At 41.2% G+C, this 8,439-nt stretch overlaps 1 long non-coding RNA gene across 1 annotated transcript in view; it reads left to right on the top strand.

Annotated features, from left to right (window-relative positions):
- The first annotated feature begins 1,429 nt into the window (after positions 1 to 1,429).
- Positions 1,430 to 8,439, top strand: part of LOC112074626 (uncharacterized) — a 62,755-nt gene continuing 55,745 nt past the window's right edge. Inside the window, exons 1-2 of the long non-coding RNA XR_011477050.1 lie at positions 1,430 to 1,837; positions 2,206 to 2,511. This is a non-coding gene — a long non-coding RNA (uncharacterized lncRNA). The remainder of the gene's footprint in view (positions 1,838 to 2,205; positions 2,512 to 8,439) is intronic.

Below are 8,439 nucleotides of genomic sequence, written 5' to 3'. Positions count from 1 at the left end.
TATATAGCCATGTTATTACCTGGTACTTCTTGTATATAGCCATGTTATTACCTGGTACTTCCTGTATATAACCATGTTATTACCTGGTACTTCCTGTATATAGCCATGTTATTATGATGACTCATTATTGTTATTGGTTATTTACAGTGTATTTATTCCTTGTGTCACTATTTCAATGTTTTTATTTCATTTTCTATCTTTATCTTTCTCTCTGCATTGCTGGAAAAGGATCCGTAAGTAAGCATTGATTGCACGGTTAGTTTGCACCTGTTGTTTACAAAAGCATGTGACAACAAATACATTTAGATTTGACATTAGCTGTATCCTAAATGGCTCCCTCTTCCTTATACGATCTGGTGAAAAGTAGTGCACTATGTAGGGAATGGGGTGTCATTAGGGACACAGACATTATCGGCGTTCCACATCATAAAGAACAAATCATGGTTCCAGAAACAAGGAATTTCTCTGTTTATTTTCTGCCTAATCTGAATTCCCAGACTCACTCATGGGACTAATTTATCATCTATTTTGATAAGCCCATATTTCACATACCTTGTTAAATATGCAGGAAGGAAAATATTGATATTATGTACTTTAACCTACTTTTTAAGGCTGATTTTGATTTTTAAAATGTTTTTATTTTTATTTACAACTAATTGACTAAATGTTCTATTTCCTTTCCTAATAGTTGTTCAACTCAACAACAACAACAAAAATAACATGCAGAATCATAACTCTTAGGTTTGAATAGCAGTACGGTAGATTATAGAGAGGAATAGTAATGCCATCTTTTTGTAGGCACTCACTCTGTCATGGTTCGTTTTGACAGAGTCTATGGGGAAATTAATACTGTTTTTTGTAGTTTTTTGGGGGACAAACACAGACAGTAAGGTCTGCGGTAAACACAGGCTTAAGGAGATCTTACACGTTTTGTCCTATGAGATAGTATTCATCAGCCAACGTCACTTTCGATTAATCTTTAAGCATTTATGCGATACAAAAAAAAGCACATAAATAACACAGATGCTTCATAAGTCATAAAAGTCATGTTAACTGACTGCTATTATCTCATAGAACAAAACGTATAAGATCTCCTAAACTTGTGTTAACCTCACACTTTACTTTCTGTGTTTATCCCCAAACCCGATTCTGTCCCATTCATTCATAGGAATGGCTGAACGAACCAGAGGTAACTCATTTCCTTTTTTTTTAGGACACCATGTTGGCATTCTCTAAAGCTTCTGCCGAGTCCCAGCCAATCGGATGTTCCCGTTTTCAGGGGGAAATAGAAGAGAGCCTTTGACGCAATTTCTCGACATTAGGTTAAGTAGATTACAGGCCTACTCAATATTCAACAAGGAGGAGTTGTCATTGTCCCATGAATATATAACGGCCGTCAGCGTCCTACCCCCTCCTGGTTGAACTGGCTTTGTAGTCCTACCAAACACTACGTTCAGTCGTGGACAGATAGTGCAGCAACCCACATGACTGGTGTATAGCTAGACACTTTTCGCTGCGAAGAAGTGGATAAAAAACGGAATATAACGATACGAACTACCAAACTAGAAGAACTTGAGCCGAAGGACATACGAAGGACGCAAAAGGAAGCATTTTTCCTCTGTGTTGCAAAGCTGTGGCTTGTTGGACAAAGTCTTGTTCTCTCCTCTGTGCATGTTCAAATCGGAGGAGTGCATTGGTACGGTGACTCGGCCAGACACCGTCTAGTTTCCAAGCGGAGCGGCAAGGCAACACCAGAGCCATGATTTTGAGAAGGGGCTCAGTTGTTGGAGTTACTGATTTTTGCTTACATGCCTTATTGTTGTGCTTTTGTGCAAAGGTATGTGGATTACTTTAGTTGCACATTGTGGAATATGTTCAGACAGCTTCTCTGGACGCATTGATTCGTCAGTAGGCGACTTTTTAAATAGGCTAGTTAACAGATCAAGTTAGCTAGGAGTCCCTACGTTCTATGGTTGTGTGGGTTTTAACTGGCTGTATTGATCGGCTGCAAACCTTTTCCCCAAGTGAAACAATCCCATTTTAGTTTTGCCAGTTCACATTTGTTAGTATGTCTGAGTTGTTTTCCATAACTTGTATGGCTCAATTAGTTTGCATCTTTTGTAGAGGCGTTGTGCGGTTACATAACCGATCGTTCTGTCAATTTCCAGCGGTTTCACCGTTTCTTCGTTCTGCTTTTACCAACAGGTGGCGGAGGGAACGGGTCAGTTCGAGTTGGAGATTTTATCGATGAACAACCTGAACGGCGAGCTTCTTAGCGGGCTGTGTTGTGACGGCTCACGGATCACCGGGGATCGGAGATGCAGGATGGATGAGTGTGATACGTATTTTAAAGTGTGTTTGAAGGAATACCAGTCGCGGGTTTCGGCTGCGGGACCTTGCAGCTTCGGGTCCGGTTCTACCCCTGTCCTTGGAGGGAATACATTTTCTTTGAAGAACTCGGCGAAGAACGAAAGATCCAAGATTGTTTTGCAGTTCAGTTTCGCCTGGCCGGTAAGTTGATATCTTGATAACCTAGACCTCTCGTCTCACGGCGCGCTAACATCATTAGGCTGGGCTGGGAAAAGGCTTCCATAATCATTGTATTCGTCCCCCGAAATAAATTAAATCAGTGACAAGGATTGCAATGGTCGCCACTAGCCTAATAATGGAATAAAGGAGCCTAACGTTACTCATTATAGTTGAATAACCGTACATGTACTGTGTAGAGGCGATGGCAGCATCGACAGCCAAATACTCCATCTAAACGTGAATTAAGTCTCAACTGCAGTCCGGTTCTAGAAACATAACTCCCTGAACTTTCATATCACATCAAAATAATATCACAAAAGATAAAATATACACTGTTTTACCGGTTTTTAACGCCGTTGCAGCCGACTGTGTTTTTCAGTGACGTTGGTTTTGTGATGTGCAGTGCTTGACTTGGGCAGGAGCTCACTTGACCCGAGTACCGAAAACCTCACATGTTCTACTGCTTGAGTTCCAGCACCTCTTTATATCATATTAGATTATTACTGAGTTCCTTCACCTAAATCTAAACAGTGCCTGCGTTTAAGTGAGTACTGCAACTCTTTCTGTTTAAACCCAGCACCTGCAGTTCGCGAACGATTTATTATTTTTGAACGATTTTTTAAATTTATTTTTTTACTGATTTTCAAGAGTCATGATTTGTTTTTCTAAATGACTCGTTCGTTGTAGTCGTTAGTTTGACCCGCTGGCCGTAATGAATGTGGATTAATACTGCGCTCCTCCGGTGACTCGTGCTCTCCGACCGACACTGTCAGTCATACATGCGCGCAGGCAACAGATCACGGTGCAGGAAGCGTAGAGAAGGAAAGATACATGTTTTACAACTGATAATTGAGAATCAATAATGAATGCAATTAATTATTGATGTTGTAATGGACACAGATTTTTTTTTTTTTTAACTGCTCAACGAACGAGCACGAATCGTTTGGGTTGCTGCAGTTTGCGAACGATATTGTGCTTATCACCCTCACGGCAGTCAAACAATTCATTCCGCCAAGAATCGTTAACAATCTAGTCCGGTTGCGGCCAACTACTTCGTTTCAAATGCACCAATAAATAATATTATTTGTATGACTAGCAATCAACAAATGTGCATTGTTTTTAAAGCATAGTTTTCCAAGTCTGTTACAAATGACAACTCAAATGATCCACTTATGGTGAACGAGAGGCTTGTAGAATTATGACTGTCGAGTTTTCAGTTGATTGTTCGCCGGTAGAGGGCAGTGTTGTGTTCGAGACCACCTAAAGCGAGACCGAGTCAAGACCAGGACCGAAAGGCCAGTGAGACCGGGAGGGAGATGAGGACTCCAAGACTTATACCACAAAAAGAATGCGAGTAAAATTAAACACCATGTTTGTAATTGTCAAATCGCCACAAAAAAATAAGACTTTAAAATGTCCAGTAATTCTTTGTTAATATTTCAGAAGAACATATGAATTATTTGAGTCATTCAGAATGGTGAACACATTCACTGCGAGGGCAAATAGTCACAAACCCCACACATGTTTATATATACATGTTTATATATAAAAAGACTATGTTCCAACTTCCCTCGGTCTCGCATTACTAATAGCCTAGTGAGAACAACTTTCAAACAATTCCCCTCACTCTCCCCTGAAGTAGGAAGCCTAGGTTTAAACAGGCCGTAACATACGATATGACTGTGTCATGAAAGCAGTGTGAGTTATTTGGCCTGGGTGAAGTGGTTTTATGGGATGCCTGAATGGGAGTTGATAAACTAGCTTTGTACTCCGCTGGTCTGTGGAAGAAATGACGAGTCCTCGCTGTCCGAGACCGAATCAGGACCGAGTAAAATTGTATCCAACACCGAGACCAGACCAATATGTGGTCTCGAGACCGGAGGACTGCAACACTGGTAGGGGTCCTGTATACTCTGGCCTTACTGACTCAAATGAACGAAATTAATCAAAAGATTTGTTCATTAACTAGTTGAAAACGACAGGGTCAGTAAAACGAGACGAACTTCCCTATCGGAGACCCAGCTTTCTTACGTCTGTCTTCCGTAAACAAACTCTGTAACATGGAGATATGACTGTGGGAACCTTTTAATAACCCTATAAAGGTGGCCAGATTCTGTAACATGGAGATATGGCTGTGGGAACCTTTTAAGTCCTATAAAGGTGGCCAGATCTGTAACATGGAGATATGGCTGTGGGAACCTTTTAATAACCTATAAAGGTGGCCAGATTCCGTAACATGGAGATATGGCTGTGGAACTTTTTAATAACCCTATAAAGGTGGCCAGATTCTGTAACATGGAGATATGGTGTGGGAACCTTTTAATAACCCTATAAAGGTGGCCAGATTCTGTAACATGGAGATATGGCTGTGGGAACCTTTTAATAACCTTAAAGTGGCAAATTCTGTAACATGGAGATACTGTGGAACATTTTAAATAACCCTATAAGAAGGTGCCAGATCTGTAAACAATGGAGATAGGTGTGGAACCTTTTAATAACCCTATAAAGGTGCCAGATTGTAACATGGAGATATGACTTTGGGAACATTTTAAAACCCTATAAAGGTGCCAGATTCTGTAACATGGAGATAGGCTGTGGATTTAATATACCCATAAAGGTGGCCAGATTCTGTAACATGGAGATATGACTTGGGAACCTTTAATAACCTATAAAGGTGGCCAGATTCTGTAACATGAGATATGGTGTGGGAACTTTTAATACCTATATAAAGGTGGCAAGATTCTGTAACAGGGATATGTGTGGAACCTTTTAATAACCCTATAAAGGTGGCCAGATTCTGTAACATGGAGATATGACGTGGAGAACATTTAATAACCCTAAAGGTGCCAGATTCTGTAACATGGAGATATGGCTGTGGGAACCTTTTAATAACCTATAAAGGTGGCCAGATTTCTGTAAATGGAATTGCTGTGGAACCTTTTAATAACCCTATAAAGGTGGCCAGATTCTGTAACATGGAGATATGCTGTGGAACCTTTTAATAACCCTATAAGGTGGCCAGATTCTGTAACATGGAGATATGATCTGTGGAACCTTTTAATAACCCTATAAAGGTGCCAGATTCTGTAACATGGAGATATGGCTGTGGGAACCTTTATAATAACCCTATAAAGGTGGCCAGTATCTGTAACATGGAGATGACTGTGGAGACCTTTTAATAACCCTATAAGGTGGAGATTCTGTAACATGGAATATGGCTGTGGGAACCTTTTAATAACCCTATAAAGTGGCCAGATCCTGTACATGGAGATATGACTGTGGGAACCTTTTAATAACCTATAAAGGTGGCCAGATTCTGTAACATGGAGATATGGCTGTGGAACCTTTTAAAACCTATAAGGTGGCCAGATTCTGTAACATGGAGATATGACTGTGGGAGACCTTTTAATAACCCTATAAAGGTGCCAGATCTGTAACATGGAGATATGGCTGTGGAACCTTTTAATAAACCTATAAAGGTGGCCAGATTCTGTAACATGGAGATATGGCTGTGGGAACCTTAAATACCTATAAAGGTGCCAGATTCTGTACATGGAGATATGGCTGTGGGAACCTTTTAATAACCTATAAGGTGGCCAGATTCTGTAACATGGAGATATGCTGTGGGAACCTTTTAATAACACATAAAGGTGGCCAGATTCTGTAACATGGAGATATGGCGTGGAACCTTTTAATAACCCTATAAAGGTGGCCAGATTCTGTAAACATGGAATATGGCTGTGGGAACCTTTTAAAACTATAAAGGTGGCCAGATTCTTAACTGAGATTGGCTGTGGAACCTTTAATAACTATAGAGGGCCAGATTCTGTAACATGGGATAAATGACTGTGGGAACCTTTTAATAACCTATAAAGTGGCCAGATTCTGTAACATGGAGATATGGCTGGGAACTTTTAATAAACCCTATAAAGTGGCCAGATCTGTAACATGGAGAATGGCTTGTGGAACCTTTTAATAACCCTATAAAGGTGGCCAGATTCTGACATGGAGATATGGCTGTGGGAACCTTTTAATAACCTATAAAGGTGGCCATTCTGTAACATGGAGATATGGCTGTGGGAACCTTTTAATAACCTATAAAGGTGGCCAGATTCTGTAACATGGAGATATGGTGTGGGAACCTTTTTAATAACCTATAAAGGTGGCAGATTCTGTAACATGGAGATATGGCTGTGGGAACCTTTTATAACCCTATAAGGTGGCCAGATTCTGTAACATGGAGATATGGCTGTGGGAACCTTTTATAACCCTATAAAGGTGGCAGATTCTGTAACATGGAGATATGGTGTGGAACCTTTTAATAACCCTATAAGTGGCCAGATTCTGTAAACATGGAGATATGGCTGTGGGAACCTTTAATAACACCTTACTATAACAGGTGGTAGTAATTTTAACCCATTTTTATTTCTCGTGATATAAAGATAAGTTCCTTATGTTTCCTAAGCGATGCGTTTTAACGTTTAGAGCCAGCGATGCGAGTTTTAACGTTTAGAGCCAGCGATGCGTTTTACGTTTAGAGCCAGACGATGCGTTTTAACGTTTAGAGCCAGCGATGCGTTTTAACGTTTAGAGCCAGCGATGCGTTTTAACGGTTTAGAGCCAGCGATGCGTTTAAAACGTTTAGAGCCAGCGATGCGTTTTTAACGTTTAAGCAGCGATGCGTTTAACGTTTAGAGCCAGCGTGCTTTACTTAGAGCCAGCGATGCGTTTTAACGTTAGAGCCAGCGATGCGTTTATTAGAGCCAGGATTTAACGACGGTATAGCCCTTGAATGGGCTAGGTCAATGGATCGAAGTGGTCTGTAATGGGCTCTGAAGGTGGTCTTGAATGGTCTAAGGTGTCAGTGAGCTGAGTGGTCGTGAATGGGTCTGAGGTGGTCTGTGAATGGGCTCTGAGGTGTCTGTGAATGGGCTCTGAGGTGGTCTGTGAATGGGCCTGAAGGTGGTCTGTGAATGGGCTCTGAAGGTGGCTGTGAATGGGCTCTGAAGTGGTCTGTGAATGGGCTCTGAAGGTGGTCTGTGAATGGGCTCTGAGGTGGTCTGTGAATGGGCTCTGAAGGTGGTCTGTGAATGGCTCTGAGGGTATGTGATGGTCTAGGGTAGTCTGAATGGCTAGGGTCGTCCTGTAATGTCTGGTACCATAACTTAGCACTGTTGTATTCTTTACCATATACTGCTCATCAAACCATTTGTCTAGAACCATAATAAATAGTGAATGAATGTTGCATATTGTCAACATTAATGTTTGACTTCCCTTTTTGCGTTGTGGAGACATCCAAGGCTTCTCATTTAAATAATTCACCGGCCACAGGTGTGACATTTGCATAATTAAAATTAAAAAAAATAAAACAACATGTCACAACTCTACTCCATTAGTAATGTGTCTAGTTTTATATAATCAGAAATGTGGTTTTTGTGGCGTAGCAAACACAAAACCGCGTGACCAAAACACATTTAAATCATTAATCTGTATCAGATAACACATCGGCAGATGTGGTTCCAATTTGTGGTTCTTCAACTGTCTAGGTTACTGTCTCACTTCAAATGAGGTTTACTTTTCTAAGGAGGCTACGTAATAAATATGTAAACTATTAAAACAAAGCCTGTCTGACATGGGGATGGATATTTTGAGGTGGAGCACTTTTCAGACTATCGGGACTCTTTGATCTCACCACAGAAGAGTAATAAATGCCATGTTGTAAATAGGACAGCGTGATAGTAGTGTGGATCAGGGGCTCCCGCAGCGTTGATGTGAGGTGTAGGATCCAGGGGCTCCCGCAGCGTTGATGTGAGGTGTAGGATCCAGGGGCTCCCACAGCGTTGATGTGAGGTGTAGGATCCAGGGGCTCCCACAGAGCGTTGATGTGAGGTGTAGGATCCAGGGGCTCCG

This window comes from Salvelinus sp. IW2-2015, unplaced genomic scaffold, assembly GCF_002910315.2.
Source record: "Salvelinus sp. IW2-2015 unplaced genomic scaffold, ASM291031v2 Un_scaffold2724, whole genome shotgun sequence".
Lineage (NCBI taxonomy): Eukaryota > Metazoa > Chordata > Actinopteri > Salmoniformes > Salmonidae > Salvelinus > Salvelinus sp. IW2-2015.
Note: the sequence above shows the minus strand (reverse complement) of the source record. Positions and strands in the feature narration are given on the sequence as shown.